Here is a 24,400-nt window from a genome sequence, read left to right as displayed (position 1 = left end):
TTTTGATGTCTGTTGGCTTATTCATATTAAGTGGTTCATTTGCACTATTCCCCTCATCAGACACTGAGATCTAATTGTCATGCTCTCTGCATCCTTCCAATTGTTTCTCTCCCACATGCTGTCATTATTTGGTTCATTTCTATCCTCAGGGAACAATGTAGCATCCTCATCCTCATCAGCCACTTGATGAGACTGAACAGTGTTAATGTCAGCCTGCCTCTCACTTGAGTTTTCATTATCTGCATTCAAGTTGGCAAAACTTCTCTTCACTGGGGTTGATGTTAAGGCTTTCACATTAGGCCTATTAGTTTTAAGTAAGGGGTGCCCATGGCCAGTTCTAGTGCAGTTCCCTTGTGCCTCCTTTCCTCACAGCATTCCACTGGTCATTAATAACTTATAACACACTACTGTGTAATAAAATCTGTTATTAGTGCTGAGAAAACTGCTAACAGGCAATGTCTGAACTTTCCATGAGCATTCACTGTGCTGTTTTACAAAATCTCAAATTTCTTTCCCTGGGTCAAGCCAGCCCTGAGGTTAATTGGCTCTTCTGTTCCATTATTTTTTCACATTTATATTGTTGAAATTATATATGAAGCTATATATGTCTTCATATACATTGTTTTGCATATTGTCACTGAAGCAGGGTCTTCCACACACCATGGTGGAATTTGGTATTGACTATGGTGTCATGTTTTTGTTTTTATTATCCCCTAGATGGAAGGTGATTTGTGTATCACACGAAAATTTCTTCCAATCATCATCAGCTTGGAAGGTTATCCACATCTAATATCTATGCACTTTTGCCATTTATTTTTCAAGTATAAAACACTTGGAAGCAGTCTCTGAAGAGAAATATTTGTTGTTGTATCCTATTTCTAATGCTTACCCACGGATTCTTTGGAAAGGCCAAGAAAGCAAACAACCAAAGTGAATTGGAATCGAACTGAGTGCAACACTCATGATGTTTTCAAAGTGGATTTCTGAATACAAAAAAATGTATCTATACCTACAGTTTCTTTCCTTGCTTTCTTTTCTTCCTTCATGAGCTGCATTTCAGGGAATCTGACTTTTACACCTGCCATCACATATGACTGAATGGCAAATAAATGGAAGAAAGCATTGAAAATAGGGTGGGAAGTCTTTTAGTAATAGAAAACGTAAATTTAGAATTTTGATGTATTTATTTTAGTCATTTCACCTACAGAAAATCCCTATTCTTCTCCTTCTCTAAGGAAATTTAATGGCTAATTGTTGGTAATCTATCTTAAGTTTATACAATGCTAGATACTGTTTTACAGAAAAGTTTAGAAGAGTAGTGAGTTAGGAAAGAAAACAGGTAGGAGGTGAAATTCTGGAGACCAGATGTTTCACTTAGTAAAATTTGTATGAAGAAGACTGATTGAAAAGAAAGAACTATTTCCCATTACTTTTTACAAACTTCTAAGAAAGTATGCAATCACCATTTTCGCTGCCACGTCTTTCTTGTTTCTTACTTAGAGGGAGGATGTTAAGGTATGCAGCATCAATGCAATAATAATGTAAATAACGTGCAGTATTTCCTTCTGGCTCAAAGAGCTGTGGCATTTCTGGAAGGAAGAAAACTGGGTCACAACAGCTAGCACATGAATTCGAGGTGACCCACAAAAGACAGTGCTGCACTTTTCCATATCTGGAGGCTTTTTCTGTGTCAGAAGAATGCACTTTGTCTTTGCCTCAGACAGCTTGAGTCAGCTGGACTCTATCCAGGAAGATGATGCTGATAAATCCCAGGAAAGCAAAAAGCAACTGCTCCTCTCTCACCATGTGCTATGTGATATCACCATCTCTCCTAAAAGTCTCTTTGTCCATTTGACATGTAGTAATAACTAAACCATGCATATCTGCACTTGTCAGAGGCCAGATAGTCATCCTGAGTATCGAATCAGAAGCTTTTGCACCTACAGCTCACATGGCGTTCTCTATAAAGCACTTCTATCTATGATTAAAATCATCTCTTAATCCTTAGTGGGGAATGAAGAAGGATTTACAGAACACCTACTATGAGCTAGTCCTTGTTCTATGTACTTATACATATCCTCACTTAATGCTAAGAATGACAATTATTTGTTCTATAGAGTAAGAAACTGAATATTGGAATTATTAGGAAGAACCCTGGAATGAAATGAAGCTCTTGTTATCCTCGGTTAATAGAAGAAGAAATTAAATTTGTCCTAGGAAATATAAGCATGGATATAGATGGTAGTATTGTTTTGAATAAAGAAAAACAACCCTAGAAGGTACTCAAGTGCAAGAAGTTTAAATAAAATGATTTTGATATGTATAATCAATGGAAAATCATAAAGCAATAGATATAAATAAAATACATCTATAGCTATCAACATGGATAACCCTCAAAAATATGATGTTGGATGAAAATTTCCAAAAATATAAAAATATGATTCTGTTAATATGGAATTCAAAATAGGCAAAATGAAAAAAAAATGTATTATTTAGGAACACAAATCTATATTATAAAACTGCAAAGGAAAACAAAAAATTGATGGGTTAAAAAAGTTCCTCTGCAGTAGAGAGAGAAGGATTGGGGAGAAGATACCCAGGAAGCTTGATAAAATTCTGTTTCTTAAACTGTATGGTGGATACCTAGAAGTAAAATTTTATTGTTGTTTTAAACCAAGCATATTCATTATATACATTCCTCCTTATGCATGAGGCAAAAAGGATAAGAAAATAATCAATCTATGATAAATTCAGTGCCCTGTTCACCATGCTATAACAGACATAAATGATGCTCAAAATTGTGTTTACTTCCACAAATAAGTGGAAATTTTTGTTAAAACACTAATGAGAGTGGAGAACTGAATATTATAAATAATATATACAAATACATATTCAAAAGCTTATCCAAGATATATAAAGAAATTATGCAACTCAATAGAACAAAGCCAAACAAACTGGACAGAGGAACTGGATATTTTCAAAGAAGACATACAGATGGCCAACAGGTATATAATAAGATGCTCAATATCACTAATCATCAGGGAAATGCAACTTAAAATCACAATGAGATATCACTTCACATCTGTTAGAATGGCTATTATCAAAGAAACCAAGCAATAACAAGTTTTGAACACTGCACTGTTGGTAGGAATGCAAATTGATGCAGTTACAATGAAAGAATATGGAGGTTTATCAAAAATTTAAAAATAGAATTACCATATGATCCAGCACTTCCACTTCAGATATTCATCCAAAGGAAATGAAACCACTAACCTGAAAAGATATCTGTACTTCTGTGTTCATTGCAGCATTATTTACAATAGTCAAGATATGGAAGGAAAGCTATGACAAACCTAGATAGTATATTAGAAAGCAGAGACATCACTTTGAAAAAAAAAGGTCCATATGGTCAAAGCTATTGCTTTTCCAGTAGTCATGTATGGATGTGAGAGGTGAACTGTAAAGAAGGATGAGAGGTAAAGAACTGATGCTTTCGAATTGTGGTGCCAGAGAAGACTCGTGAAAGTCCCTTGAACTGCAAAGAGATCAAACCAGCCAATCCTAAAGGAAATCAACCCTAAATATTCATTAGAAGGACTGGTGCTGAAGCTGAAGCTCCAATACTTTGGCCACCTGATGTGATGAGCCAATTCATTGGAAAAGACCTTGATACTGGGAAAGAGTGAAAGCAAAAGGAGAAGGAGGTAAAAGAGAATGAGGTGGTTAGATAGCATCACAGACACAATGAAGATGAGTTTGAGCAAACTCTGGGAGATAGTGAAGGACAGGGAAGCCTGGCGTGCTGCGGTCAATGAGGTCATAAAGAATCGAACAGGATTTAGCGACTGAACGACAACAACAAAAAAAATGGAAACAACCTGTGTTCACTGATGCATAAATGAATAAGTGGAATATTGAGAAAACATGGATGGACCTTGAGGGCATTATGCTTAGTGAAATAAGTGAGGCAGAGAAACACAAATACCCTGACCTCACTTTTACATGGAATCTTAAAATGAAGGCAAAAACCAAAAATTGAACTTACAGATACAGAGAACAGATTGGTGATTGCCAGAAGTGGGGGTGGGTGGGTAAAATGGGTGAAGGTGGTCAAAAGGTAAAAACTTCTAGTTATTAAATAAATTGTGGGGATTTAATGTACAGCAGGGTGACTATAATTTATACTACTGTAGTGCATATTTGAAAATTTGCTAAGAGAGTGGATCTTAAAAGTTCTTATCAAAAGAAAGAAAAAATGCAACTGTGTGGTGATGGATGTTAAATAGACATTTTGTTGATCATTTCACAATATATAAGTATATTGAATTATTGGGTCACACACCTGAAACTAATATAATGTATATCAATTGTATCTCAATTAAAGAAAGAGAATAAAAATTTTATTTTTTAATCCTTACCCTGGCTCATTCATTTGACTTCTCATTTTGTCCCTTTGTTAGTTTATATTCTGTTGATATTGTGTATCAGTCTCCTTGAACACTTGCAGTCCAAATGAGAATTTAAAAGATTTACTGAGACATATTGAATAATCCTTGCCCCAAATATCTAGATATAGTTAAACAAAGTACAGTAAGTGTTTAAAGACTGGAAATAAATTGGTGGCAAATGAAATTATAGGGTTAAATATTTGGAGCACATTTCAGTATCATAACCATAATTGGCATCTCTCATTTTAGAAACTAATCCAGAAGGCAGAGACAAAGTCTGTTATAACTCTTTCGGAATTGTTCCCGGTAGTTATAACATTTTGAACGCTAACATGGAAAGATTGTCATTACAGCAAGGCAATTTCTATTTTTCGATGTTTATTTAGGAAAAGCACTTCAGATTATTTCAGTGGAAGAGAAAATTAAAGATTAGTTTGACAGTTTTGGTACACCTACAAAGAAAGCAAGGGTGGTGAAATGGGAATTATTTGTCTTGATCCAGTGGTTATAGCGGAACTTTGCGCTAAGAATCAGCAGATCTATCATTTAGCTCCTGCTTTGTCATGAGTTTACTGTGTGGATCATCATGTGAAACTACTGGGGGTGTGGGGGTGGAGGATTGCCTCCAAAGTCCTGTTCACTCTTGTTGATCTTTTCTCAAAAGCATGCCAGGGTTCCCAGATGATTTTTGCCCTCTCTCTTTAACCTGGGATACTTGTTGAAACCCTAGAATGTGGTCTTTTCTGCTGGGTGGTCTGTACTGGAGATCAGTTCTGCTCTTCCCATCACAGGCATGGCAGGTGTCCCAGCCCTTGCCTATGGTGATTGGCCGGGAGCCTGGAGCCTTAAAAGAGCCATACCTCTGTTTCTACAAAGCTGCTGGGCTGTTTCCGCTTTGCAGCTGCCTGTCTTGAATGCCAAATTCTACTAGCAGTGCTGACTGGCCACCTGGCCAGGGCCATGCAGCCAGCTGCCACTTACAGCTTGAGGCTAATATATAAGCAATCTGATGCCTAACCTCAGCCTCCTCTGAACTCACTTCTGCTCCCAGTTCTTTTTCTCAGTGAGAGTTAATTCAGGGTTGATTCCTTTCTTCTTCCCTCATGTGCTTGCTTCTTCCTTTCCTTTCTGTGTAAAACAAAAATTCATAAATTGCCTATTAAGCGTTTCCTATTGTGTGAGGATAGAGCCTGCTATTTGTATCTATGCAAATATGTGAGAACTGAGGTTTCACATGCAGGGAAAAGTGAAAGAAAATCTCTCAAACATTTAAAAAAAATAAGAAAAAAAAAGTTACCAAATTTCACTCCTGCAGCTAACAAAATTTCATCTCCCCATCCTTCTTAGAAGTCACCTGCTCCCAAATGCTGCTTGGTGAATTTAAATACTATTCAACAATCCCAGCTGACAGTTGTTAGCTGATTCTGTTTCTGACATAGCTCCTCTCTCTCTCAGGATGTTTTTGTTTTGGTATACAGGCAGCCCGTGCATCCAACAGTTAGCCTAATATATTTCTGTTATTCTCTTGGGTGCCTTTTTGCAGCTAAAGATGATTCCATGTTGTTTCCTAATGAGAATTTTGGTCAAAACACTGAGTTGTAGGAGCAGGTCAATCCTTAAGTTCAACCCCCCTGCATTTCCTCTTTGCTTTTAAAAGCTCGTTGGAAAAAAGCCAAAGTAGCGGTTAGAATCCAGAGAAACCCAGGGGGAGAGGTTTCCGAAGGCATGGTGAGAGTATATTATCAGTTCCTATTTTGGTTTCAAACTCTCTCCTGGTGTTTGTGAGTGTCTTGATAATTAGAAGAAAATATCACTTCCTAAAATTTGCATCTTCATTTCAAACTAAAGAACTAAAAAATACTTAATTGTAGGGAAGTTGGACAAACTTCTTTTTTCTTTCTTTCTTCTTTCTATCTTTCCTTCCTTCCTTCCTTTCTTTATTCATGTAATACTGATTATTGGTAGAAATATAAATAATTAGTTCTCGAATATTGTGCCATCTGACCTATTTTCTTCGTAGTTAGACAACATATCTTTCCTATCAGTATCAAATTCTCTGCCCTGGGCTGAACTTGGCTTTGAGATCTTAAATCCACAGACTCATTTAAGCCTCCAAAGTGTACACTGGGACTGAAGCCAAGACCTTTATAAAATGTGAAATAAATGCAATAATTTACAGATAAAAGTATACCCTCAAATGCTTATCACTACGTATCTCTGATCGGAATAAACAAACTTACAAATACATATAGCAATATATGTTGCAAATACTACATAGCAAGACATTCATGTCCTTTAATAAGGTCATACTTTCAGGTGAATTTTTTCATACTTTAAATCCTCACAGTGACATTGGCCTGAATGTGTGGGCCCACTGGAGGAGAACAAAGGGTTTATGCAGTCTCTGCCAACATTGTTTCTTTCTAAAGTGATGCTGGAGAAAGATGCAAAGGGATATATTGAGACCCTGCGGTCTCATTTCTCTTAATAAAAGAGCATTACCAAAGCCAACCACACTGCTTTGTAACATAATGAGTAGGGGGCTGACATGCCCACACAAACAGGGGCATCAAGGGGCTGCTTCAGGGTTTTGATTTCTTGCCAAATAGTGAATAATCTTATAATCAAATGTGCAGCAATAACAGACCCAGCCATGGGGGATTAAGGACTAAGTATCTATTGGACTGCCTGATCTCTTTGTTCTTCAGGTTTAGAGTAGGATAAATGAAAAGGGGGAGGCCAAGAGGGAGTGGTTTAATATAGAATAAATTGTCTAAAAGGGATCAGTGAAAGCAGGATTATCGATGAGTTCAAGAGTGAGCTAGCTGACTTTTTATTTTAAAACTAAGACAGGATAGAGGTATGGGGATAAAGTAGGAAATCAGATAAGAAAAACAAAGGATGCAGGCATATTGGCCTTAAGTAGTCTTTTTCTGTTTCTGAGATTTCTTATGTTCTTGTGCTCTAAGCCAAGATCAATTGAGATTAATCAGTTGTATAGAAAGCATTGTGATCGCATTGCAGGCTTTTAAAGTTTAAATTTGTTTATTGAGCACAATTTGGTTAGCATCAGGTGCTGAAGTTATAGACACCAACACTAGCATAGAAATTACTTTATTTAGCTCCCAGTTGTAAGTTTCTATAGCAACTGGGTCCTATACCAGAAAGCTGAGATTCTAGAGCTCAAGTGATTCAGGCAGAGATGGTAATATCATGTTTGGGGGGCACTTACTTCCTTTTTCCCTTCTGTTTTGTGAGAAGTTTCTTCATGTGACACTGTCTGCTGATTCATACTTTTTAATTATACCTTTTGCTCTGAAACCTCTTCTCTTGGCAGCAGTATAAAGTGTCTATTTCGGTTGTATTTTGATTTCCATTGACTAGTTAGTATGTTGATTCAGAGGAGGTGGATGTGATCTGTTTTAAATACAGTGGAAAATTCTGAATAGTAAGGAAAGTGTCCACAGTGCCAAGTTTAGTTAGCCACTCCTGGCAGAAATTAGGATGTTAATTCAAAAAAGGAAATCTAATCAAATTCCTACATTATGCTTTCATTCTGTTCATAAATGCAGTGTCATGATCCTTTTAAGTATGTGGAATGTTCCTTATGAGGTTTTAAAAAAAAATTTAAGTAAAACTATACTTGGAAGAAATTGATTTTATTTTTGTGTTTTATAAATGAACATTTTTACTTTAACAAATAGGAATTTTCTGGAGAGGCTTGCTATGGTCAAAGTAATATTTTATGATGGTAGTTTAGCCAATACTGCAAAAAGACTTAGGGAAGAATAATTCTATCTGGGTTCCAATTGTGAGGATAATTACTACATTAAAAAAAACAATAAGCATGGTAGCATTCTCTTTGTCTGTGTTTTTGAATGGATCTGACCCAAACGTAGGTAGATAAAACTTAGATAAATATTTCCACATATAAAATACATATTTTAAATAATGTCATTTTGGGGGATAAAACTCCCTGTTTTAGATAAAGTGGCTTTTGATATTTGAAATAATAACTAACTTACTGGCTTAAAAACTAGTTAGCAGAAGAATGCTTACTATGTGACACACAGCATAGAATTAGTCTGGTGAATGACAAGAACATTACTGTGAAAGCAAGAATTTTATGTGTGCCCCAATAAAACCAAACGAAACAAAAGATTTTGACTAAATGTTCACATTTATTGCTAACTTGGGGCCTATTAACATTTAGAAAATACAATTTCTAAAAGGCAGCTGCTAGAGATTGGCCAATTATAATACCAATTCAAAGAGGAAATCTTATTTGACTCTAAAATTCTGGACTGTTTTTCTCCTTTCATGAATTATCACACAGCCAAAGCACAGTGTATGTGAGAGGAAGGATAAAACAGACTTGCTTCCTGATTGTTGGCAAAAATGCATCACCTCAGATGACCTTGGTTCTTTTTGCACTAAATAAGGAATTTTCTTCTTTTTATTTTATGGCTGATTTAATTATAATAACATCAATTGTGTGAATAAAATAGATTGTGAATATCTATCTATTTTCAGTTTCTATGAGGAATCTTGAAAGGTCGCCATCTCTGTAGGAGAGTGTTTGAGTCATGTATTACAGAGCACCTACTCTATTTTCATACATCAAAAAGTCATATCAGACCATACTTGTTTGGTCTCCCAGACAAGTAGTTTCCAGAGCTGTGTTAAAATTATGAGTAGATAACTGTTCTTCTAACAAACTAGGCATAGAGAAAACATTTGAGGAACAAAGAGCAGTTATTAGTATATCCTCACATTTGTGAATATCAGAGTTTAGAACTTTTACAAAATGGATTCTGTCATAAATCATTGAATTTCCTTTTCCTTTCCCAATCCATCCATGATATTAGTATATTATATTTCTTCTTCAGGTAACTAATGTTAATAATATTATTTTAAAACATATTGGGTTACCTAAGGCACTTCCCCAGTGGCCCAGACAGAAAGGAGTCTGCCTGCAATGAAGGAGATCTGTGTTTGATCCCTGGGTTGGGAAGATCCCCTGGAGAAGGGAATGGCAATCCACTCCAGTATTCTTGCCTGGGGAATTTCATGGACAGAGGAGCCTGGCAGGCTATAGCCCATGGGGTTGCAAAGAGTCAGATACAGCTGAGCAACTAACATGCTCATGTTATCTAATGCAGTGACTTCATTAAACAGTTTAATGGTTACTTGGAACAATATTGCATAGAATACAGAATTTGCAACAGCAAGATGGATTTCTTAGTATTTTACTGCAGAAATGAAAAGAGACATAAGTAAAAAATAAATGGCTCATACAATTTGGTTTTGTTAGCTAAATCAAAATAGATTTAAAATACACATTCTAGACATAACCAGTTTTTATAATCATTAACCAATCATAATTTATTCTCATTCATTATTTTTTGGTAGAATCAACAAAAGTGAATCAAAATGAAAAGATTAGAGTGTTGAAAGTTTTTTTATGCTATGTGCAAAAAAAGTAGATCTGAGGCTAGTCTCTTTATGAGGCTTATTTGCAAGGCTGGCTCATGTTTGAGAACTTGGCTTTTGAAACATTGCATAACTGATATGGTAATTTTGCTTGGGCTAGACTCTGTGCAAACAATATAATTTATGGTGACATCTGCTTTCCTTCTGTGAGTTGGTATTTTGATAGTTGTTAGGCAGAAGATGCCTATGTGATCAGTCTCCAATAACACCCCTAAAGTTTAAAATGAACCTTCTTTTGTGGAAACATTACACACATGTCTCTGTCTTTTTTTTTTTTTTGACTAAAGGGAGAGTGTGCTTTCTGTGACCTCTCACATGAGGGAGAAGATAGATTCCCATGGATACCTCCTATCTGTACCAGATGTCATTTTCTCTTTCAGATCTGACTGTGATGTTTACTGTCTCTAAATAAATGTCAGTCATTAGTACATCTATGTACTAATGAGTCTTGTGAGTCTTTCTAACAAATCACCCAGTAGTGGGTGTTGGGGGACCCCCAAAACAGATAACTATTTGGTCTGAGTTCATTATTGTGGAAGTTTAAAAAGAGAACCCAAACTGATCCATGATATGGATTAAAGATGAAAACAAGGATCTGCAAAGTAAATCAACATTTTAACATACATGCCATAACAAATATGCTGTCTACCACCTTCTCATTAAAATGCTAATAAAGACTCAGTAATACAAAGGCTGGTGTCAGCTTTGTAAGCAAATGAAAAAGATGCTATGGTAAGGTTTGGCATAATTTACATCATCCAAACTATTGCTAGTTTTTGCTGTAGCTATATCCATAACTCCTGGCGGAATTTGAACTTCTGTTTTGGTAGTTACCTAGCTAAAGAAGGCAATCAATCATACAGGAGACTCTAGAATAAAAGTGAGCTAGTATTACACCTGGTATGCAGAAAGGCTCAGAGAAACTTGGCTGTCTTAACCTCAGTGCTGGATGGTGGTAAAACTAAAATCATCCTTGAATGTTTATAGAAACAAACTTACTCTTGTGCTAGAATGAGGACTCAATTCACAAAACTCGTGTGATCTGAACTGCTTTAGCAAATAATTTAGAGTGATTCTGGATTGGAGTGGCCATGTTGATTGGCAGAAAGAAATACAATTCCTTCTAGAAAATTGCATTTCCAAACCAGACCAATAAAAATTCCTATTGCTTGAGTTCCAAAGAACATAAGATCTTAATAAAATATAACAACATGCACACAAATCAGGAAACCATGATCGAGGGACAGCAGAAAAATAAACATATAATAAAAACAATAAAACCAGTCAGATGGACCTGACCTGCAATAATTACCCACAAAAAAATGTTCTTTGGACAACAGTGGTTTAATAAGCGAACTCTTCCACATAATTAAATGAACAGATGATTCTCAAACCTCAAACCACCAAATCTTATCTAGATCTTGGAGGGGAAAAAACAGACTGTCCAATTCATTATAAATACATACATAATTATTTATGTGTGTTTGTGTGTGTGTGTATATATATATATATATATAATTGCTATCCAACAATATTGTTAAATGAATATTATCCCCAGTATGTATTATCCCCAGTCTGGCAATAAATTAACTAAGCTACAGGAAGAATGTTAAATTCAAGTTGACTTTTACACATGGTGGTGGTGGTATGCAATTGGATTTCTGAATCTAGAGTTCAGGGGGAAAGTCAGAGCTAAAGATAATGTTTGGGAATTATGAGTATGTGTGCATGCATACAAGTCGCTTCAGTCATGTCAGACTCTTTGTGACTGTATGGACTGTAGCCTTCCAGGCTCCTCTGTCCATAGTATTCTCCAGGCAAGAATTGGAGGTAATACATATTAAAGGGATATTTTGTTGTAAAGAGGTAAGAAATGAAGCAGTAGCAGGAAGTAAACATGATTAGAATAATTATTATTTTGTTTTTAAGATGAAATAAAAGTAATATGCATTTCAGCTGATGGGATGATCTAGTGGAGAGGGAAACAGTCATGACGCAGGAGAAAAGTATCGTCTGTGGAACAGTGTCTTTGGGTTGGCAAGAGGATAAAATCCAGTGCACCAGCGGAGGCCTTAAATTGTGACAATTAATTACTATGATCATCAAAAAAGCAGGAGAGTTCCAGAAAAACATCTATATCTGCTATATTGACTATGCCAAAGCCTTTGACTGCGTGGATCACAATAAACTGTGGAAAATTCTGAAAGAGATGGGAATACCAGACCACCTGACCTGCCTCTTGAGAAACTTGTATGCAGGTCAGGAAGTAACACTTCGAGCTGGACATGAAACAACAGACTGTTTTCCAAATAGGAAAAGGAGTATGTCAAGGCTGTATATTGTCACCCTGCTTATTTAACTTATATGCAGAGTACATCATGAGAAATGCTGGGCTGGATGAAGCACAAGCTGGAATCAAGATTGCTGGGAGAAATATCAATAACATCAGATATGCAGATGACACCACCCTTATGGCAGAAAGAGAAGAAGAACTAAAGACCCTCTTGACGAAAGTGAAAGAAGAGAGTGAAGAAGTTGGCTTAAAGCTCAACATTCAGAAAACTAAGATCATAGCCACTGATCCCATCACTTCATGGGAAATAGATGGGGAAACAGTGGAAACAGTGGCTGACTTTATTTTTTGGGTTCTAAAATCACTGCAGATGATTAGTGCTGCCATGAAATTAAAAGATGCTTACTCCTTGGAAGAAAAGTTATGACCAACCTAGACAGCATATTAAAAAGCAGAGACATTACATTGTCAGCAAAGGTCCATCTAGTCAAGGCTATGGTTTTTCCAGTAGTCATGTATGGATGTGAGAGTTGGACTATAAAGAAAGCTGAGAGCTGAAGAATGGATGCTTTTGAACTGTGGTATCGGAGAAGACTCTTGAAAGTCCCTTGGACTGCAAGGAGATCCAACCAGTCCATGCTAAAGGAGATCAGTCCTGGGGTGTTCATTGGAAGGACTGATGTTGAAGCTGAAACTCCAATATTCTGACCACCTGATGTGAAGAGCTGACTCATTTGAAAAGACCCTGATGTTGGGAAAGATTGAAGGCAGGAGGAGAAGGGGACGGCAGAGGATGAGATGGTTAGATGGCATCACTGACTCAATGGACATGAGTTTGGGTAAACTCCGGGAGTTGGTGATGAACAGGGGGGCCTGGCGTGCTGTGGTTCATGGGGTCGCAAAGAGTTGGACATGACTGAGCGACTGAACTGAACTGAAAGAAGGCAGAGCCTATGAATAGGTGAGTCAATTTTATGTCTTGTAGAAGCAGTCTTCTGCTCACTTAAGTTTTCTCAACAGATTGTATTGAAAACAAAGATGGAAAAGATGATTCTTGAAAGAGTCATGTGTACCTAGCAGGGTCAAAAATGAATGAATTACAGATATGTGTCATAATTATCAAGAAACAGTAGAGCTCCTCAATATTCCAGGCATGGATTTAAAGTGAAACCAACTTGTATGGTTTCACATTTTCTTTACTCAGATTCAGGTTCCAAATATGGTACAGAGTGTTGTGCTGTATATGTGCTAAGTTGCTCCAGTCCTGTCTGACTTTTTGCGACCTTAGGGACTGTAGCCCGCCAGGCTTCTCTGTCCATGGGATTCTTCAGGCAAGAATACTGGAATGGGTTGCCACACACTCCTTCAGGGTATCTTCTGACCCAGGGATTGAACCCAGGTTTTCTGCACTGAAGGTGGATTCTTTTTCACTAATGTCACCTGGGAAGCCTTGCATTTGCAGAGTGTTGTGGCCTTACCAAATATCACAGATTAACAGAGAGTCTTGGGCTCCTTTGTGACTCAGCTGGTAAAGAATCCACCTGCAAAGTGGGAGACCTGGGTTCAATCCCTGGGTTGGGAAGATCCCCTGGAAAAGGGAACAGCTACCCACTCCCATATTCTGGCCTGGAGAATTCCATGGACTGTATAGTCCAGGGAGTTGCAAAGAGTCAGACATGACTGTGTGACTTTCACTCATTATCCAAAGAATGGAATTCTTGAAACTGAGATCATAGGTTTGCACTAATTGGTAATGACAAAGGCAAAGTTGTAGCCAGGGGAATTAATGATAAATGTGAGTGGAGATCATTCAAAATAAATCAAAATGCTAGTGTGTTGAAAGTATTGTCTACATGGATATTAAGATCATAAAAGATGAAGATAATAATACAAGTGTTGTTCAGTCTCTAAGCCATGTCCCATTCTTTGTGACTCCATGGACTGCAGCACAGCAGGCTCCTCTGTTCTCCATAATCTTCTGGAGTTGACTCAAATTTCATGTTCATTGAGTTGGTGATGTTGTCTAACTATCTCAGTTAGAGAAAGTTAAAATTGTCCATAAATAAGAGGGATCAGTAGATAACTGCACCAAGTTTCTTAAGGCCTAATGACACAATATTCAAAGCTGGAGATAGTGAAGGCAAGAGGGAAGAGTCTGAAAATGGCAATTAGAGTAAGGAAACCTTCCCATTTCAGGCCCAGTGCTAAAAAGACTGTGGGTGATAAGGTGACTACCACTATAGGGGCTGTGGAGAATTCCTTTCCTTCAGTGGAGTTCACGGTCCTCAAGGTAGAAAGCAGGAGCCAGAGAACAAATTGAGATTGCAGATAATTTTTCTGCTGACTGATGGTGAGCTCCAGAATGACAATGAGAGAGTTTTACAAATGGGGGAGTGGTAGCATCTGTGGGGAGAAGAGAGGATATAAAGAGAGCTGTATGGAGACAAGAGGGCTTCCCTGATAGCTCGGTTGGTTAAGAATCCGCCTGCAGTGCAAGGAGACCCTGGTTGGATTTCTGGGTCAGGAAGATTCCCCTGGAGAAGGGATAGGCTACCCACCCCAGTATTCTTGGGCTTCCCTTGTGGCTCAGCTGGTAAAGAATCTGCCTGCAATACAGGAGACCTGAGTTCGATCCCTGGGTTGGGAAAATCCCCTGGAAAATGGAAACGGCTACCCACTCCAGTAGTCTGGCCTAGAGAATTCCATGGACTATACAGTCCATGGGGTTGCAAAGAGTCAGACGCGACTTTCACTTTCAGTTTTTTCACATAGAGCCTAGAAGTTTCCTTTTGCAGCAAATAGAAAAAGGACTTCCTTGGCAGCTCAACAGTAAAGAATTCACCTGCCAGTGCAGGAGATGTGGTTCCATCCCTGGGTCAGGAAGTTCCCTGGAGTAGGAAATGGCAACCCACTCCAGTACTCTTGCCTGGGAAATCTCATGGACCTGATGGGCTGCAGCCCACGGAGTTGCAAAGAGTTGGACACATCTAAATGACTAAATAACAACAGCAGCAGCAAGAGAAAGGGAAAAGTGACATAATGGGACTTGTGCTGGTGATCTTAAGGCAAGCAGTGATGATAAAGCTTTGAGTGAGGAAGGGACCATAGAGGAAGATGATCAAGAACCCCTTTTGACTTCGGTAGAAGGTATAATGGAAGCCTGACTAGAGATGCTCTTATTCTCTGCGAATTCAGCTCTTGTGAAATGGCTGATGGAGACTGGTCTGGGAGGTCTGAGCAGCATTTGAGTGTTCTTTGGTTAAGGAATGGTCTTTGAGTGTTTACAAGTTAAGGAGTAATTTGACACCTAAGGTTGGCTGTGATCTTACTTCAAGCATGAGAGGCTCGAAGGCTTCTTCTGTAATCTTAGGATATGATACTGACAAAGGAGCTGAATGTGAAACACTATCATAAACTTGACTCCAGCTTTCTTTCTAAGGTTGAACACGTAGGCATAAAAATGTGTGTATATAAAAATAGAATGGAAACATAGACATCAAAGTATTGAAAATTATATCGCTGGTGTGAGATTATAGCTAATGTTTACACTCTTATTTACTTTCTTAAATTTCTAAGAGTAAGCACTCATATTCATAAGACAACTGATTATATTGGAAAAAAGTTATTTTTTAAAAAGAATGCATTTCTGGTTATAGTATCCTGCATTTAATAAATGATGAAGTGATGACATGTTTGAATATTTGTTATGGGTGTTGCTTAATTCAAAGAAGGCAGACTCTATATTTCTCACTAGCAACAACTTTTAAGCAATTAAAAAATAAAATGTTACGATAATAAAGAAAGGGTGTTCTCACAGCTGGTTTTCAGTTAAATTTTTAAAATGTGTAATTTAACCAGAAGAGAGTAATTTTAAATTTACTTGAGTGGCTTGAATAATTACACTGAGACAAGGCAGGTATTCCTCTGTTAGATAAACACATACTATTAGGAAACAGTGAGGATGATTTAAGAAAAATCTACAAGTCTGTGAGAGAGAATTTAAATCAGCATTTCAATAATTGAAGAGGATTTAAGGTATTGAGTAAAACAGAGAGCTTTTCTGAAAAAGCAATCAAAATAATTCATTAAAGCAGTAATCACTAGTAGACTTGGCTGGTGCTGTACTTTATATGTAAACAAAATTGGTGAATATTGTTGAAATGACACCTCACCTCAGGTACTTGAACTTTATTGCTGAGAGAAAAAAGGCAGTCTATTATCACCCTGAATTTTCTTTATTTTCCTCTTGCAATGCAAAAAGGAAGATTCAACCAAATAAATAGTAGATAAGGTAATAAATGTTGACCAAATTATTTTTTAGTTTATAAAAAGTAATCTTAGATAGATGATGCAAAACTACTGATAAATCACTGAGCTAAAAAATAGAAATTGAAGTGGCTTGACCCCTGGCTTAGGGGAGTAACTGGACCTGAAGTTTGGCAGTGAGTACAGTACAAGGAGGATATTCTGAAATGTTGGGAGGTGTGCTATTAAGGGAGTGATCCTGACTAATTTAACTACTAATTATTATAAATAAAAAATAAAAATCATACTTTTGAACAAAAATCAGCATAAGGATCTAAATATAACAATTTATTTTTAATTTCAGCTTTCTGGTCAAGTGACTCTTGGGGCATTGCTTCTACTAGTTCTGACTTACATTGAAGATCTGCCAATATTACCACCTTCCTTTTAATAACCAGAGTAGGACTAAGACTATCTCAATAAGCAGATACCTTCAGATACCCAGATTGGTGCTGCAAGACCTTTTTTGTTCTCTAAGAAGTTGATGCTTAATAGAAAAAAAATCATAAGCAATTATGTGATATCTTTCTTTAAACCCATCCTTTAGAACTTGAATAATAATGTAGATTAGGGGTAATTTAAAAGACTATCAATTTGCCTCCTACAAAAACTTTGAGATCTCTGGTTAACACTCTACCTTCATCCTGTTAAAACTAAAGTTTTGTTTTTCTGTCATTACTTCCCCATCCCTGATGGGAATAGCAAGCTGTCACTTGATTTGCACTGATTATGCACTGATTATGACATCATTATATGCACTGATTATGACATCATTCACTCATTTAGCAATGAGTTGTCTCCAGTCCTGTGGATTTGGGGCTCCAAGATCACAACAGATGATGACTGCAGCCATGAAATTAAAAGATGCTTACTCCTTGGAAGAAAAGTTATGACCAACCTAGATAGCATATTAAAAAGCAAAGACATTACTTTGCCAAAAAAGGTCCGTCTAGTCAAAGCTATGGTTTTTCCAGTAGTCATGTATGGATGTGAGAGTTGGACTATAAAGAAAGCTGAGCACAGAAGAATTGATGTTTTTGAACTGTGGTGATGGAGAAGACTCTAGAGAGTCCCTTGGACAGCAAGGAGATCTAACCAGTCCATGCTAAAGGAGATCAGTCCTGGGGTGTTCATTGGAAGGACTGATGTTGAAGCTGAAACTCCAATATTTTGGCCACCTGATGTGAAGAGCTGACTCATTTGAAAAGACCCTGATGTTGGGAAAGATTGAAGGCAGGAGGAGAAGTGGATGACAGAGGATGAGATAGTTAGCTGGCATGACCAATTCAATGGACATGAGTTTGGGTAAACTCCGGGAGTTGGTGATGAACAGGGAGGCCTGGCGTGTTGCGGTTCATGGGGTCGCAAAGAGTCGGACACACCTGAGTGACTGAACTGAACTGAACACATTTTGTATGTTATACCTATCATGTACTGTATTCTTACAATAAAGTAAGCCAGGGAAAAGAAAATATTATTAAAAATCATAAGGAGGAAGAAATATATCGGCAGTAGTATACTGTATTTATTGAGTTGTAGTTTACATTGTCTGTTTACAAGACAAAACTTCTGTCAGTACATACATCAGTATTGTATTATATGATACAAAACAATATAGATGTTATGCAAATTAGTAACATTGACATAAAATAAAAATGTAAACAAGAAATTTATATTTATGTATAGGTGTAATGACTCATGCTTTGATAATAAAGAAGCAGCAGTATGGTTACTTCATGATAGCTAACCTATAAATTAATGAAAAAATGGTTGTAATGCTTTTATGGCATACAGTATTACAGTCATAATTAAGGATTGGAAATGTTTGTTTGAGAAAAACACTTTGTAATGATAAGTTATTTTCTCTAATTACCAGAAAGAGGGGCATCCTGCAAGGTCATATAATTCTTTGAAAGCAAAGTTATCAACAAGTAAAAAAAAACTAGCACGTTTTAAATTTTATATTAAGTATCACTCACCTATACCTAAGTAAGGATCGACTACTATCTACATATATTTTATGCTTTCATGACACACCTTTTTCTTAATATTTTGAATATTTCTAGGGTCCGCAGTTCAGCCGTGAGTTTTTTCAAACTGTCAAAAATCTCCAAAAATTTTTCAATAAATTCATGGAAAATATCTGTGTATAAGGGAACCCACACAGTTCAAACCCATGTTGTTCAAGGGTTAAATGTAGTGTGATTAATGGATTATGGTAAAATTACATTTAGTTTTGGAAGAAACTGGCAAACTGCTTTTGACAATAAATGGCTGTACAGTTTTGCATTCCTCCCCATAATAAATGAGAATTCCTTTTACTCAACATGTTAGCCAGGATTTGGTGTTGCCAGTGTTGTTGATTTTGGCCATTGAAATAGATACGTAGTGGTATCTTGGTGGTGTTTTAATTCGCATTTCCCTGATGGCTTATGATGTTGAACATGTTTTCATATGCTTATTTGCCATCTCTATATCTTCTTGTGTTAAAGTCTTTGACCCTTTTAAAAGTTGCTTTTATTATTTAATTGTCAAATTTCAAGTACATTTGTACATTTTGGATAATAGTCCTTTATCAGATATACATTTTGCAATTATTTTTTCTCTGTGACTTGTCATCTCTTTTCATAATTATATATTTTTAAAGTGATAAAGTAGACTATAACCAGCATCCTCTGCTTGTGTTCCTCCTCCTCCTCCTTTTTTCTCTTCTAGCATATATATCTTTTCCTGTATATTCTGGAGGATATGCAGTTAAATTTCATACTTTATTAATGATAGTAAATAAACAGGATTATTATAACTGGATGTTGGGGGGATATTTATGAGCATTGTGTTTAAGAATTTAGGTAGGTCAGTAACTATAATAAACATGGCATTATTATCTTATTTGTTAACATTGTTTTTCAAATAAAGAACAGGAAAGATAGAGCACAACATTGCTATTATGCTAACTATACTGCCATTGTATCATGGCCCCAAACACTCTATCACTTGAATGTAGTAAATTGAAGTAATCAATAGTGATGTTTTGCAGGACTTCCTGAATGGATGAAAACATGTTCCAGTAACAAGAAACAGTAAACAGACATATTGGTAAGTCACCTTGATCTTCCTCAACTAATGTAAACACTCTTCTCAGTTACAAGTGAAGAAAAAGAAGTTCTAGCCTGGATCTGTTTGTTCATGATAGTGGAAGGTATTATGAAAAGATGGTGCTTACCAGATATCTATAAACCATCTCATGGGAAGAAACTAAATGATCACAAATCAAGGAGTAGTTTAGAAAAAATGTACTCCAGAAAGTAGGATACAGCTCCTTTAAATGCTGCAAATGCTATAAATGTTGGTATTGATGTGTTTGAAATTTGTTGTAAAAAGTAATGGAAGCCATAAGAAGAAACATAATTTCAACAATGGTTTGAAGGCTTTAGAGTTATAAGTAGATAAATAAAAGTCAGCTTACCCCAAGACAGAAGGATTTAATAGGGTGGGCCTATACTTCTCATCTTTAATATTAGTCAGAACATACTGTGGTTATATTAGCTTTATATATTGGGTTTGACCTATATTTAAACCAAAAAGAAAAAAAAAAAGGGGTTCTTCAAGTAACAGAGAAGTGGAAACCAATAATTTAAAGTATTCTGAAGTTCCCTGATTAGACTTTTTCACCTGATGACCCTTTAAATTCCTTGTTTATAATCATCATTAATCATACTAAAGTCAAATCTCAACATTAGTGAAGAGAATAAATTGGAGCTACCATTTCAATCACAATTTATGTCTTTCTTCTTCAGCTGCTCAAAAGTAGATTCCATATAATGTACGTATGCTTGTATAGTTGCAAAGTAATTGTTTTTTTCAAAAGTAATTTATTAACATTTCAAGTAGGTTTGGTGCAATTTCGAGTTAGTCATTTTAAATTCCATTATAGAGCTTTCATTATAACACACACATGGTACCTTAATTGTATGAGTGCACTTGCTATAAGAATTTTCACTTAGACATCTTGTCAATAAATATTAGACTCAGTCACATTTTGAAATATAATGCCTTAAATGATCTACTAAAACCTGTTTTTTTTTTTTTTTTTTTGAGAGAGTGTCATTATAAGAGAGTAATTTTTCCAGCTTCAGTAAATGTTAATTGTGATTGGTCTGGATCAGCTAAATAAGAGGCATTTCTTGAGAATGTGTTTTCCTTTTTCTGTGATTGAATATTTTCTTTTACTTAAAACAGCAATGGTTTAGGGATTAGTTCATTCAGAGGTGATCATTTTTTAAAGTATCTAGGGTGAAACAGATCACCAGCCCAGGTTGGGTGCATGAGACAAGTGCTCGGACCTGGTGCACTGGGAAGACCCAGAGGGATCGGGTGGAGAGGGAGGTGGGAGGGGGGACCGGGATGGGGAATACATGTAAATCCATGGCTAATTCATTTCAATGTATGACAAAAACTACTGTAATGATGTAAAGTAATTAGCCTCCAACTAATAAAAATAAATGGAAAAAAAAATAAAGCACTGGGTTACAATAAACAGTATATTACTCATTTATAAATTAGATATAGGTTGGTTTACAGTTGTGATAATGCTTTGCTAGTGATGAGAAATCCTGTGTCTGCATTTCAGGTCAATATTTTCCTTATGTGAAGCTACTAGGGAAATTGAACTTGTATGTTAAATGACTGTCAGGTATTCATGAAAGTAAAGAGCTGGGTGGTCTTAAGAAATAATATTTAATCCAGGATGGAGTAAATTTTCATTTTGTACATAGATATCTGTTTAGTTGCTTGAATATTCATGATGGCCATTCTCTAAAGACGTGGAATTAAAAGACACTTGCTCCTTGGAACAAAAGATGTAACGAACCTAGATAGCGTATTAAAAAGCAGAGACATCAGCAAAGGTCCATATAGTCAAAGATACGGTTTTTGCAGTAATCATGTACGATTGTGAGATTTGGACCATAAAGAAGGCTGAGTGCTGAAGAATTGATGCTTTTGAATTGTGGTGCTGGAGAAGACTCTCGGGATTCCTTTGGACAGCAAGGAGATCATACTCCTAAAGGAAATCAACCCTGAGTATTCACTGGAAGGACTGATGCTGAAGCTGAAGCTCTAATAGTTTGGCCACTGGGTGTGAAGAGCCAACTCACTGGAAAAGACTCTGATGTTGGGAAAGATTGAGGGCAGGAAGAGAAAGGGTTGAGAGAGGATGGTATGGTTGGATGTCATCAGCAACTCAATGGACATGAGTTTGAGCAAGCTCTGGGAAATAGTGAAGGACAGAGAAGCATGTTGTACTGCAGTCTCTGGGGTCAGATGACCTAGCAACAAAATAACTTTCTTACACAAAGCTGCTTAGGATGTTCTCATTTTTAATGTATAAGCTATTCTTAAGTTCCATGCAGGCCACAGCTATTTTGTTTTGAAATAGGGAAACTGCCTCAGACACACCGCAAAAGAATCGACTGGCTTATAGTTTTCCAGGAAATTTAGGTGTAGTTGATTTCTTTAATTGGATTGGGTAGAATGTCTTGGCTCTTTCGATAGGTTACTACTGTAAATGGGTTACTATAGTTCAATATGGTTTGGGTTATCTTTCCAATTAATAATTGTATTGACTCTATTTATCACAAGTAATTCATGGTAGCCATATAGGGCAGGCAATGTTGCCTCTGAGGCACTGATGATTTGTTTGGATTGGACACATGAAACGATTGATGCTAACTAGATTCTCTCTTTTTTTCTTGGACTTTAGAATTGGAATAAGACAGCAAATGAGTCTGGCTTATAGACAACATTTGAACATGAATTGGGAGCTGAGATATGGCCATGATATCCTATATGGATAAAAAAAATAGAGAAGAATAATGAAGTTATGCAAAAGAAACATCACTGACAGAGAAAAATGCTTAATAGTTTACTTTTCCGAGCTTTAGTCAGTGTCTGAGATTCATCTGCAATCCTGTGTGGTTTTCATAACACTGTTTCTTTCCATTTTTTTCACAATATTTTTCTTTTTTTTGCTTAAGCTTGAGTCATTTCTGTTGCTCGCAACAAAGATATCTCACTAAATAATAATATAATCCATTAGTAAAGACAATCAATATGAGGACACATGTAAATTGTATAGAATGCACTTAATATATTTAATTAAATATGATATTAAAATGTTATGGTCTTTATAACTTTCAGTTTCAGAGGGTAACCTTTATTTGACTTTGTCTTCAAACTCTGTGAATCCTTTACTAGAACCCCTAAGGCACTTTCTACAATGATATTTGAAATTCACTTCAGTTCTAAGACTACATGAAATCGTTTGCTTTATTTCATAGGGCAAAATATTGAGGCATTATCTTCTAAGAAACAAAGTAATAAGTCATAGTTACACCTAATGAGTTGCTATTGAATTTGCCCAGGCAAATCAAAGACCTCCTCTCATGTAACTAGCAAAAGCTGATCTCAACTGTATGTTAACTTGACATTGATATCTTAATCTTATTGACAAATCTAAAAGTGCAAAGCACTATGTCAGTTCTGTGTTGAACAACTGAATGTGTAAAATATGAAAGATGTAGACCCTGTTGACTAAAAGCAATGTTTGCTTTTTTCTATTCTTGCAAATGACTACTTAAATGTTTGTCATCTGTATAAAACTTTATTTTTTTGATTTATATCTTAATGAACTCTTTCTGTTAGGAAGCATCAGGGTTTTTTTTTGTGTGTGTGAAATATATTTTCTTTGCTATTTTGTTGTTTTGAATTTATAGAAAGTGGAGAAAATAGACTTGCATCTGTCTGATCAATTCCTTCAGGTACTAGTTCCCTTTAATTGCAGTATTGATTGCAGTAGGTATAACGGGACCTGTGATTTCATACAACACACCATGTCAGCCTTCAGAGGAAACAAAAGCTTTGGAAACAAGTGGTTCAGGTTACGATTTATCTCATGACCCTGTGGAAGTTAACATGTGTCATCAATAGTGACATGCCAAAGATTCAGATTTCTTTGGCATCACCTCTGAAAGTTAAGACAATTCTCTGAATTTTTATAGTCTTTAAATCTCTCCATGCACATTTCCCTTGAGAATGTTAGTATTTCTTATGTTCAGCGAGGTCAGATAAAAAGCAATTTTTTCCCCTATCTCTGGTTCCTGATTGGCCTATTGTTTTAGATAATGATCAGCATAAGAATTTTGGAATTCTTGGAGCTCAGAATAAGGGAAAAAAGCCATGGATAGGAATAGTGACAACACAAGATGGTCTCTTAGTGGCATATCTGAGACAGCCTTTAGGGAAAAGTGATTTTGGAAAGTGGATATGGTAGGAGGTTATTAGTGTCTCAGCCACTTTTTAGCTACTTCCTTTCTGGTGACTTTGCGCAATAAATATACCATACACAACCCTAATTTTCTTCACCTGAAAAATGGTACTGATAATAATATTCATTTCATTAGATTGTTTATTAGAAGAAAAGGAGACAGTGCTTATTTCTAGATAATTATAAGCACTTAAAATTGTAAATGAAACACCGTTCCTGCAGTAGAAGAAGAAGTTACTTTTACCGCATATAATCAGGGAAGAAGCTAAAAAAGAAAGAGAACCTAACAGTAGGACATGTAGGGTTTCAAAGACTGAGACGGTAGGAAATGCTTCTTAGATAATGGATTCAGCAGTGTGAAAATATAACCTGATTACCAGAAAAGGGAATAAGATATTTGGAGAGATATCTTATGCTTCTGTGTATCAAAACTTCTTAAACTTTTCACCAAAAGACCTCAAGGGCACAGGGGAATCTCTGACTCTAGAGAAGGAAATACCACAATATCTATCATTGCTATAATAATAATAAACATTT

At 36.3% G+C, this 24,400-nt stretch overlaps 1 long non-coding RNA gene across 2 annotated transcripts in view; it reads left to right on the top strand.

Moving 5' to 3' along the window:
* LOC110152686 (uncharacterized) overlaps positions 1–23,510 on the top strand; it is a 62,693-nt gene extending 39,183 nt beyond the window's left edge. Inside the window, exons 1-3 of one of the 2 annotated variants that reach the window (XR_002318461.2) lie at positions 17,330–17,482; positions 19,577–19,635; positions 22,301–23,510. This is a non-coding gene — a long non-coding RNA (uncharacterized lncRNA). Of the gene's footprint in view, positions 1–17,329; positions 17,483–19,576; positions 19,636–22,300 lie in introns of those variants that run through there. The other variant, XR_011483471.1, reaches the window with a different exon arrangement.
* The last annotated feature ends 890 nt before the right edge of the window (positions 23,511–24,400 follow it).

The sequence above is a fragment of the Odocoileus virginianus genome, chromosome 25, assembly GCF_023699985.2.
Source record: "Odocoileus virginianus isolate 20LAN1187 ecotype Illinois chromosome 25, Ovbor_1.2, whole genome shotgun sequence".
Classification (NCBI taxonomy): Eukaryota; Metazoa; Chordata; class Mammalia; order Artiodactyla; family Cervidae; genus Odocoileus; species Odocoileus virginianus.
This window is presented reverse-complemented; position numbering and strand designations above follow the sequence as displayed.